Raw genomic sequence first — 10,742 nt, 5'->3', positions numbered from 1 at the left:
TTGGGAGGCTGAGGCAGGCAGTTCACAAGGTCAGGAGATTGAGACCATCCTGGCCAACATGGTGAAACCCCGTCTCTACTAAAAATACGAAAAATTAGCCAGGCGTGGTGGCAGGTACCTGTAGTCCCAGTTACTCAGGAGGCTGAGGCAGGGAAATCACTTGAACCTGGAAGGCAGAGATTGTAGTGAGCCGAGATCAAGCCACTGCACTCCAGCCTGGTGACAGAACAAGACTCCGTCACACACACACACACACACACACGCACACACACACACACACACAAGATTGCACAAGAGAAAACATAAGGAAAAAATAACTTTATATCTGTGTACTGCCGGTTACAACCCAATAATGAGTCACAAAATCAATTTGGTGAGTGTAACAGTTTGCTAGGGCTGCTGTAACAAAGTACTACATATTGTATGACTTAAACAACAGAATTCTCTCAAGATGCTGGAGGCTAGAAGTCCAAGATCAAGGTTGACATGAGCAGGGTTGGTTGATTCCTTCTCAGGGATGTGAAGGAAGGCTCTGTTCCAGGCCTCCCTTCTTGGCTTGTAGATGGCCATTTTCACGTTCACACAGTGTTCTCTTTGTATGCAAGTCACTCTCCAAGTTTCCCCTTTTTTCAAGGATACCAGTCATATTGCATTAGACCCCACCCTAATGGCCTCATTTTAACTTAATTACCTCTGTAAAGACCCTATAAGGGGGTCCTTCAAAATAAGGTCACATCCTGAGGTACTTGGGATTAGGACTTCAAGAGAATTTTTGAGGAACACAACTCAGCCCATAACAGCATCTTGACCAGGCACAATGGCTCACACCTGTAATCTCAATACTCTGGGAGGCTGAGGCAGGAGGATTGCTGGAGGCCAGGAGTTCGAGACCAGCCTGGGCAACATAGCAAGATCCCATCTCTACGAAAAAAATTTAAAACAAAATTTTAAAAAAAAACCATAAAAAAAAATACAGTGTCTTGACCTTCACTCTTTAAAACTGAAGTAAAGGCCAGGCGCAGAGGCTCATGCCTGTAATCCTAGCACTTTAGGAGGCCGAGGTGGGTGGATCACCTGAGATTAGGAGTCTGAGACCAGCCTGGCCAACATGGTGAAGCCCTGTCTCTACTAAAAAATACAAAAAATTAGCCCGGCACAGTGGCATGTGCCTGTAATCCCAGCTACCCGGGAGGCTGAGGCAGGAAAATCACTGGAACCCAGGAGGCAGAGGCTGTAGTGAGCTGAGATCACACCCCTGCACTCCAGCCTGGGCAACAGAGCGAGACTCCATCTCAAAAAATAAAAAATAAAAATAAAAAAGTGAATAAAATTAAAAAATAAAACTGAAGTAGAATAGAACAGTACAGAAAATATTGGAAGGCATCATGCGAAGTAAGGATAAGTATTGTTTAATTAAACTTTTGTTTCAGCTTTATATATGTATCTGAATTCTTTTTTTTTATTTGAGATGGAGTCTCCCTCTGTCACCGAGGCTGGAGTACAGTGGCGGGATCTCAGCTCACTGCAACTTCTGCCTCCTGGGTTCAAGCAATTATCCTGTCTCAGCTTCCCCAGTAGCTGGGACTACAGGCACACGCCACGACACCCAGCTAATTTTTGTATTTTTAGTAGAGACACCATATTGGTCAGGCTGCTCTCAAACTCTTGGCCTCAGGTGATCCACCCACCTCGGCCTCCCAAAGTGCTGGGATTACAGCCATGAGCCACCACTCCCAGCCCTATATGTATCTGAATTCTAAGTCATGATAAAACATACTTTTGGCCGGGCGCGGTGGCTCACGCTTGTAATCCCAGCACTTTGGGAGGCCGAGGCGGGCGGATCACGAGGTCAGGAGATCGAGACCACGGTGAAACCCCGTCTCTACTAAAACTACAAAAAAAAATTAGCCGGGCGTGGTGGCGGGCGCCTGTAGTCCCAGCTACTCGGAGAGGCTGAGACGGGAGAATGGCGTGAACCCGGGAGGCGGAGCTTGCAGTGAGCCGAGACTGCGCCACTGCACTCCAGCCTGGGCGACAGAGCGAGACTCCGTCTCAAAAAAAAAAAAAACAACAAAAAAAACAAAAAAAAACAAAAAAAAAACAAAAACAAACAAACAAACAAAAAAAAAAACATACTTTTTAGTGCTGGTTGTGGGGGAAAAAAAAAAAAAAAGCACAGCCATGCATGGTGGCTCACGCCTGTAATCCCAGCACTTTGGGAGGCCAAGGTGGGCAGATCACCTGAGGTAAGGAGTTCGAGATCAGCTTGGCCAACATGGTGAAACCCCGTCTCTAAAAATACAAAAATTAGCCAGGTGTGGTGGCACTGCCCTGTAGTCCCAGCTACTTGGGAGGCTGAGGCACGAGAATTGCCTAAACCCAGGAGGTGGAGGTTACAGTGAGCCAGGATCACACCACTGCACTCCAGCGACAGAGTGAGGGTCTGTCTCAAAAATAATAATAATAATAATAATAGAAGCACGATTTGGATACTGGTGGCCACTACATATTCCTTTGTATTGCTTTTTAATTATTTTGTGGGTACATCTTTCTTCCTCAACAATAACACAAGTTCAAGGAGGGCAAGGACTCATATCATACTGTACACACTGCTATGCAGCAGCTAGAAAAAACAACATGCATTCTTGCTGGTAAAGATACCAAGGGTTGCAATTAACTGAGTGTCTCCCATGTACTTGGTGCTGGGCTAAATGTTTTACACATACTCTCCTGTGTAAGGACTAAACTGATTGATGGATTGATTGCTGGAGCTCAGTACATTTCACAGACAAGACAGTTCAAGAACACTGAATAGTGGACTGTGATTTGTGGAGGATGAGGGAAAGGAGGAGGAGGTCACAAAAGAATTGTGGGAAGCTGCTGAGGACCCCTAGCCAGCTCTATTTCCCAGGCCTTCACTATTCTCCCCAAGTTTCCATCCATCTTCATACCAACTCATCATTTAATTAGGAAACACCTGTGCTCAAGGCCCCTCCCTTCTGCCTCTTCAGGCACTTGTTCCATTTATTATCGCCTTCATTCCCCAAATCTCCACCCTCCTGCTCTGTAGTTATGACAGCTCTATACTTCAGCATAAAGCATGTTCGAATCCTTCTCTCTCTCCTCTCTCTCTCTCTCATAGAACAGGGTCTCAATATGTTGTCCAGGCTCTCGAACTCCTGAACTCAAGTGATCCTCCTGCCTCGACCTCCCAAAGTTTTGGGATTACAGGCGTGAGCCACCGTGCCCAGCCTGAAATGAATCTTGAAGGGACATAAGAATTATTCAGGCAAAGAACAAGAAGAGCATTAAAGCAGGAAGAAGGTCTAGCATATGCAAAGGCATGGATACCTGTGGGAGCATGGTACCTTCTGGGAACGGGTAGTAGTGGGCAATGGGGAGCATTAGAAGATTTAGACAGGTGAGTCATATGATAAGATTTAGTAGAGGGATCAGCCTAGCTGCAATGTGGAGGATGGATTTAAAAGATAAGTCCTGAAGCCAGGAGATCCATTCAGAAAGTTAATAACAACAGAGAGGGAGACAATACAGTTGAAGAGCAGAGGTGAAGCACTGTGGAATGGAGACTGGTTAGGAAGAAAAGTGAAGACACGAGGGGCCAGTGTCAAAGGAAAGAAAGGCAAGAAACTGGAAGTCTCAACAGACTTAAAGACCAGGCTTCCCGGGGGCAAGGGAAAGAAAGAGCTGTAAGGCTAAGATGTTGTGGTCAGAATCTAGGGAGTGAGATTTCAGTCCAGCTCTCCTGCAAGGGTGTGGTAAAGGTGGTGGCTATGAGAGTGAGTGGCTACAGCAACACAGAGGTAAGTCATTGGAGTCAAAGAGAACAAGGAACCAGGAGGCCAGGGTGTTGGCTGGACTACCTGCCTGAGCACTGAAACCATCTGGGTTTGTGGAAAACTTGAGGTGGACAGGAAGACAGTCAGCTGCTAAAGTCTTCACAGAAGGCCAGGTGTGGTGGCTCATGCCTGTAATCCCCGCAATCTGGGAGGCTGAGGTGGGCAGATTGCTTGAGACCAGGAGTTTGAGACCAGCCTGGGCAACACGGTGAAATGCTGTCTCTAGAAAAAATACAAAAATTAGCCTGGTGTGGTGGTTCGTGCCTGTAGTTCCAGCCACTGGGGAGGCTGAGGTGGGAGGATCCCTGAGCCCAGGATGTCAAGGCTGCAGTGAGCCATAATTGCACCACAGCACTCTAGCCTGGGCAACAGAGTGAGAGCCTGTCTCAAAAAAATAAAAATAAAATAAAATAAACAAAGCCTTCACGGAGTAAAGTGACCAGGACATCAGTGGATAACAGCAAAAATAATAACTAACACTTAGTGGGGCTTTATGTGTTACTTCAATTCTTACTCTAAAATTGAAGCACGGTACTTTTTATCCTACAATAATACTATGAGCTAGAACTATGTGCCCAATACAGTAGCTGCTAACCACTTGTGGCTATTTCAATTTTAAAATTCAATGCCTCTGATGTATCAGCCATATTTCAAATGTGCAATAGCTATGTATGACTTGTGGCTACTATATTAAAACAGACACGGGGCATTTCCATCATCACAGAAAATTCTATTGGATAGTGCTGATAACCCTCATTTTACAAATGAGGAAACTGTGGCATGGAAAACTCAGCAACTTGCTCAAGGCTAAGGTGAGAGAGCTGGGATTCAAATCCAGTTCGTTTGGCACCAGAAATGTTGCCCTTAAGCCCTATGTTGCACATCCCAATGGAAGGTGAAATAGCTGGCTCTTAAAGGAAGAGGAATTTGATATGACTACTGAGGCAAGCACTGGCAGTGCCTATTCAGCAGCCAAGCTTTTCTCCCTTGCTAGCAAAGTCTGGATTCCGCACAGGTGTCCCCCTCCTATGTATTCACGGGATGAATCTAATTGGCCTAGTCAATCACAGTATTTCTATTCCCTTGGCTAGTGACCCAATCCTGGCCAATAGGACTTAGGGGGCTTCTGGGAAAGGTTTTGTTCTTCTTCAGTGCCATGTTCACTTTTAGGATTGGAATAGCTGCAACTACGTTGCAACTGGGAGGGGAGATACCACCAATCAATGAGGATAAAGTATGAGTGTGAAGAAGTGGAAAACCCTTGATGAATCAACCAGCCCTGGACCTGCTATAAAACTCCTCATTGTTGAGCCTGCTTTAATTGGGTCTTCCATTGCTTGCTGCTAAATGCAACCCTAACTAAGACCATGGTGAAGCCATATGGCCATAGGAAATGGAGACTCCAGGGTGGGCTGCCTGCCCGTCCTCCCACTACCACCCGCCCTATACACTTGAGAGAATAAGTGATACCTCATTAAAGGAAGAATGTTCTCAAGGAAGGATCAGGTTCCAGACAAGCCAAGAGGGGTCAGGATAATGTGAGCCAGGGGTGGCTCCAGGCTTCAAGAAAGGAGAGGGGTAGAGACCAGTATAACAGTGTTAGGAAGAGGAAGGACTGGACTTAGTGGAGAAGGATGGATGCCAATCAAGGCCTGCCAAGGATGACAGGATGTGAGCAATGGTGGAGTCAGCTGATCTCAAGGCTTCAAACGGAGCCCTCAGGCTGTCACAGGCTTACTGTGGCCAACGGACCTTTACTTCACAGAAGGACAAGTTAGCCATCCTGGTGAGTGGGCAAAGTCAAGCAGCTCTGGATGGAGTCAGCTGTGGTCAGGATTGTGCCTCTGCAAGGAAATCTCAGCTCTCTTATTACTGTCTTGCCTCTCTCCCTTCCCCTGTGCAGCCAAGCATCTTGGGAAAGTTATTCATATTCAGTCTTCTCTTCCTTACTTCCTCATTACACTGCCGGCTGGCTGCTGCCCCCTCCAGTCATGAAACTGTCCTGGCCCATGTCACATACACCCTCCTAAGGGCCTTGAATGATGGCACATTCCTGTCTTTCTCATGCTGGGCCTTTCGGCAGTACTCAACACTGTTAGCCGTTCTTGAGTAAGTTCTCCCCCAACTACTTTTCATGATTCCTTTCTCGGTCTTCGGCCTACCTCTCTGCGTCCTCCCTCTCAGTCTCCTGTCTTCACGGGATACTCTTTCTGTGTGATCTCATCCACATCTGAGGCTCCACAGCCTGGGCAAGGCTATGTAGTATGGTGATTAAAACCTTGGCTGCTGGCAGACCACCTGTGTTCAAATCTCTGCCCTACCAGGTGGTTGCTTTGTAACACCCAAACTTCTATCAAGATGTGGATCATTACCCTCACCCCAACCCACAGGGGAAGCCACTGTTCTGATTTTTTTTTTAAGTCGAGTAATATAGGATGTACTTTTATGTCTGGCTTATTTTACGCAACATGTTTTGAGGTTCATCCATGTTGCTGCAAGTATCCATAGTTCTTTCATTTTTCTTGCTGAGTAGTGTCCCATGGTGGATCTATACCACAGTTTGTTTATCCTTTTTCAAATGAAGGATACCTGAGCTATAGCCAGCTTTTGGCTACTGTGAAGAAAACTGCTATGAATATTCTGTGTTCAAGTCTGTGTGTGAACATATGCTTTCATTTCTCTTGGATAAATAACTAGGAATAGAATTGCTGAGTCATAGGGTAGGTGTATGTGTAGTTTTATAAGAAACTGCTACATATTGTTCCAAATTGATAGAACATTTTACATTCCCACTAATGATGTATGAGAGTTCCAGTTGCTCTGTATTCCCACTAACATTTGGTATCATCAGTTTTTTAAAGTTTAATCATCTTGGTGAGTATTGAGAGATATCATACTGTGGAAATAATTTGCATTTTTTTTTTTTTTGAGATGGAATCTCGCTCTGTCGCCCAGGCTGGAGTGCAGTGGCACGATCTCGGCTCATCACAAGCTCCGCCTCCCAGGTTCATGCCATTCTCCTGCCTCAGCCTCCTGAGTAGCTGGGACCACAGGTGCCCGCCACTACACCCAGCTAATTTTTTGTATTTTTAGTAGAGAGGGGGTTTCACTGTGTTAGCCAGGATGGTCTCAATCTCTTGACCTTATGATCCTCCTGCCTCATCCTCCCAAAGTGCTGGGATTACAGGTGTGAGCCACTGGGCCCGGCCTATAATCAGTCTTGAATTAATTTTTCATATGGTGTGAGGTAGGGGTCAAGGTTCATTTATTTCTCCCATATAGATATGAAGTTATTCCAGAACTATTTATTGAACAGACATTCCTTTCTCCACTGGCTGGCTTTGACATCTTTGCCAAAATCAAATGACTTTTACAGTGGGATCAGCCAGTCGGTGCAATAGGAAGTCCCGCCTCTCATCCCCTCACAGAAACACAGATTTAACAATTTACTGATCAAAATACCTTTATGAGAAGCACAGAATCTGGTTGAGAAGTGTGGTATCCCAGACAAGTAGAGAGCTGAGAAAAGCTGCACTGAGATGGATCCTGCATTCCTAGGTCTGGGAGTGGGACTTTCCCAGAAATACCATCCTCCAGCAGTAAGAGACCTCCAATAGTCTGGTCTCAGACAGGTTCCAGCTATGAGTAAAATCCCAGATCAATGGTGAAAAGCAGTTTAAGAATGGATGCTGAAGCCAGGCATGGTGGCATGTTTCTGTAGTCCCAGCTACTCGGGAAGTTGACAGGGGAGAATAGTTTAAGCCCAGGAGGTTGAGGCTGCAGTGAGCTATGATCATACCACTGCACTCCAGACTGGGCAACAGAGCAAAACTCTGTCTCAAAAAGAAAAACGAAGGCTGTGCCTAGTCAACATTGAAGCAAGAATGCAGAAGTTGCACAGGATGAGATAGGAATGAGCAGGGTGGAGGGGTGGTAAACACGAAGGAATTGCAATAAGAAATCAAACAACTATCTGATTTTTTTAAATTATGTTGAGATATTTGGGGAAAATGATAGATGCGTAGAAAACTAATCAAATGAAAACTAATAATTCCAAGATAAAAGTGTATAAAAGTAACAATATAAAATAATAAATGCATATAGAATATTTATTTAAAAAAATCAAATGATCGTGAGTCTATTTCTGGTTCTCTATTCTGCTCCATGGATCTGTTTGTCAATTCTCATGCTAGCACCACATAGTCTTGATTATTGTCACTTACAAGTCTTGAAATCAAGTAGCATAAATCCTCCAGCATTGATACATTTATTTTTCTTTTTGAGACAGGGTTGCACTCTGTTACCCAGGCTGGAGTGCAGTGGCATGATCATTGTTCACTGCAGCCTCAACCTCCTGAGCCCAAGTGATCCTACCACCTTAATCTCCTGAGTAGCTGGGCCTACAGATGCATGCCACCACAGCACTGGGATTTTTAAAAACTCTCCAGGTGATTCTAATGTGAGCCGAATTTTCTAGACTCGGATTTCTCTGTCACTATCTTCAGGCCTATACAGTTAACTGGTTAGTATACTAGATCCTACTTCTTTATTGTTTCTGAATCCTTTTCCTCTCCAGCTCCGTCGCTCATGCATTAAGGACTTCAACAATTTCTCAACCGGCTCTACACTACTTCTAGAAAAAAAATTCTAAGTCCTTACTGTGGCTAAAATCATGCTTTGTGATTAGGCTTTCGGATACTTCATCCATCACCCTCCCCTCAAAGTACCTTAAACTTCAGCTATCATACCATATTTGATGTTCTTCACATGTTTTAAACTTCTCATGCCTCCAATGCCTTTGCCTGCCATCCAGCCTAAAACACCCTTTTCTTTTGTTATTGGTTGTCATTTTCTTCCTCTCATTCAACATTTAGCCTGGCATCATCTGCTGCTCTCTGTCTTGACCACCTTGTCTGGAAGAGGTATCCTTCCCGTGTTCCCATGCCCTTCTGCTCATGCCTTCATCACGGGTGTTAAGGAACTGGAACTGACTGTGTTGTCATTGTCTGTCACTTGTTGAGCACCCAGCTAACCTGCAAGCTTCTTGAAGACGGAGACTGTGTGTTTCCGTCTCTTATCCCTAGTGCCTAGCAATGTACTTGCTTATACGAGGTACCTAATATTTTTATTAAGTGAATGAAATCTGGGCTTGGATCTGCACCATTATTTGGGACAGATTCCTTAATCTCTCAGAACATTCTATTTTCTTATACACACTGGAAATAACACCCATGACAAAAGGTGGACTTAAGTGAGCTGATACTGTAAATAAAGTCCACTGCGTGGGCCTGGGACATGGTAAGCGCTCAGTAAATACTGGTCCTTTTCCCTCTCTCCGCCTGCCATCAGACGTTTCCGGGATACCCTTCCTACGCACACTTCCTTAACTGACCACTAGGTGGTGCTAGCCTCTGGCTTGACATTCAGTTCCAGAGCTACCCAATTAACGCCCCAGCCCAGGCCCTGTTATACTCAGAAAAGGGGGATATTTTGTAATTTGCTGAGCGACCCGAAAAAGGAGATACCCTTTCCCCACACTAGCTTCTTTGCCCTCGTCACCATTCCAGGTATCAATTATGAATTGCAGAGAATTCCTCGATGATTCCCTACTATTATGGTTATAATCTCAACCCAAGGATTTGAAGATGCCTCTTAAGAACAGATGTGAGGAGGAAGAGAAGGCGCTGAGGCAGAGAGGATTAAACAATGAATGCTATGGGAGAAATAGAGGGAAGAAGATGCTTGAAGTCACATCCTGTTCCAGGAAAGGCAACTCTAGTCCTAACATTCCTTTCACCAATCAAGAGCCTCTCACACTGGGTGGAAACAAAGAAGAAAAAGACATGGTCCCTGCCCTCAAGGAGTATATAGTCTAGTGGTGGACACAGACCCCACAAAATAAAGTGCTAAACTCTGGATAGTGAAGCTATCCTGAATACAAGTTTGGAACAGGAGAGATAGGCAGAGCGAGAATAACAGGAGGGCTTTTCTGAGGAGGATAGAGGAGCAGGGGAACAGTATAATTAATGGCTCAGGTAGAAATATGCATTCTCAGCAGGGCAAGGTGGCTCACACCTGTAATCACAGCACTTTGGGAGGCCAAGGTGGGTGGATCACCTGAGGTCAGGAGTTTAAGACCAGCCTGGCCAAGATGGAGAAATCCTATCTCTACTAAAAATACAAAAATAAGCCAGGCATGGTGGTGGGTGCCTGTAATCTCAACTACTCGGGAGGCTGAGGCAGGAGAATCACTTGAACCTGGGAGGCGGAGGTTGCAGTGAGCTGAGATCATGCCACTGCACTCCAGCCTGGGCAACAAGAGTGCAACTCCATCTCAAAAAAAAAAAAAAAAAAAGAAAGAAAGACATAAATATGCATTCTCTCACCTTACAGACATACCCTCAGCAGTTCACCTGCTGGAAATAACCCAAGTGCCCAACAATCCCAACAAACTGTGGAACATCCAAGCGAGGAGATTCCAAGTAGCCAAGATCAAAGGGTGAGCTAAATGCGTTCAATGTGGAAAGGGATCAAGCTAAGTTAATTGAAAAAAAGGCAAGTTACAGAACAGTATATATCATATGAGTTTCTTTGTAGTTTTAAAGGATATTCACTTATATTTGTATGTTACTGTTTTATTCATTTATTTATTTATTTGAGACAGGGTCTCCCTCTGTTGCTCAGGCTGGAGTGCGGTGGCACGATCTCAGCTCACCACAACCTCCTGGGTTCAAGCGATTCTCGTGCCTCAGCCTCCCCAGTGGCTGGGATTACAGGTATGCGTCACGATACCTGGCTTATTTTTGTATTTTTAGTAGAGATGGGGTTATGCCATGTTGGCCAGTCTGGTCTCGAACTCCTGAAAAGTGATCCACCCGCCTTGGC

The sequence above is a fragment of the Symphalangus syndactylus genome, chromosome 17 (genome assembly GCF_028878055.3).
Source record: "Symphalangus syndactylus isolate Jambi chromosome 17, NHGRI_mSymSyn1-v2.1_pri, whole genome shotgun sequence".
NCBI classification, from domain to species: domain Eukaryota; kingdom Metazoa; phylum Chordata; class Mammalia; order Primates; family Hylobatidae; genus Symphalangus; species Symphalangus syndactylus.
Note: the sequence above shows the minus strand (reverse complement) of the source record.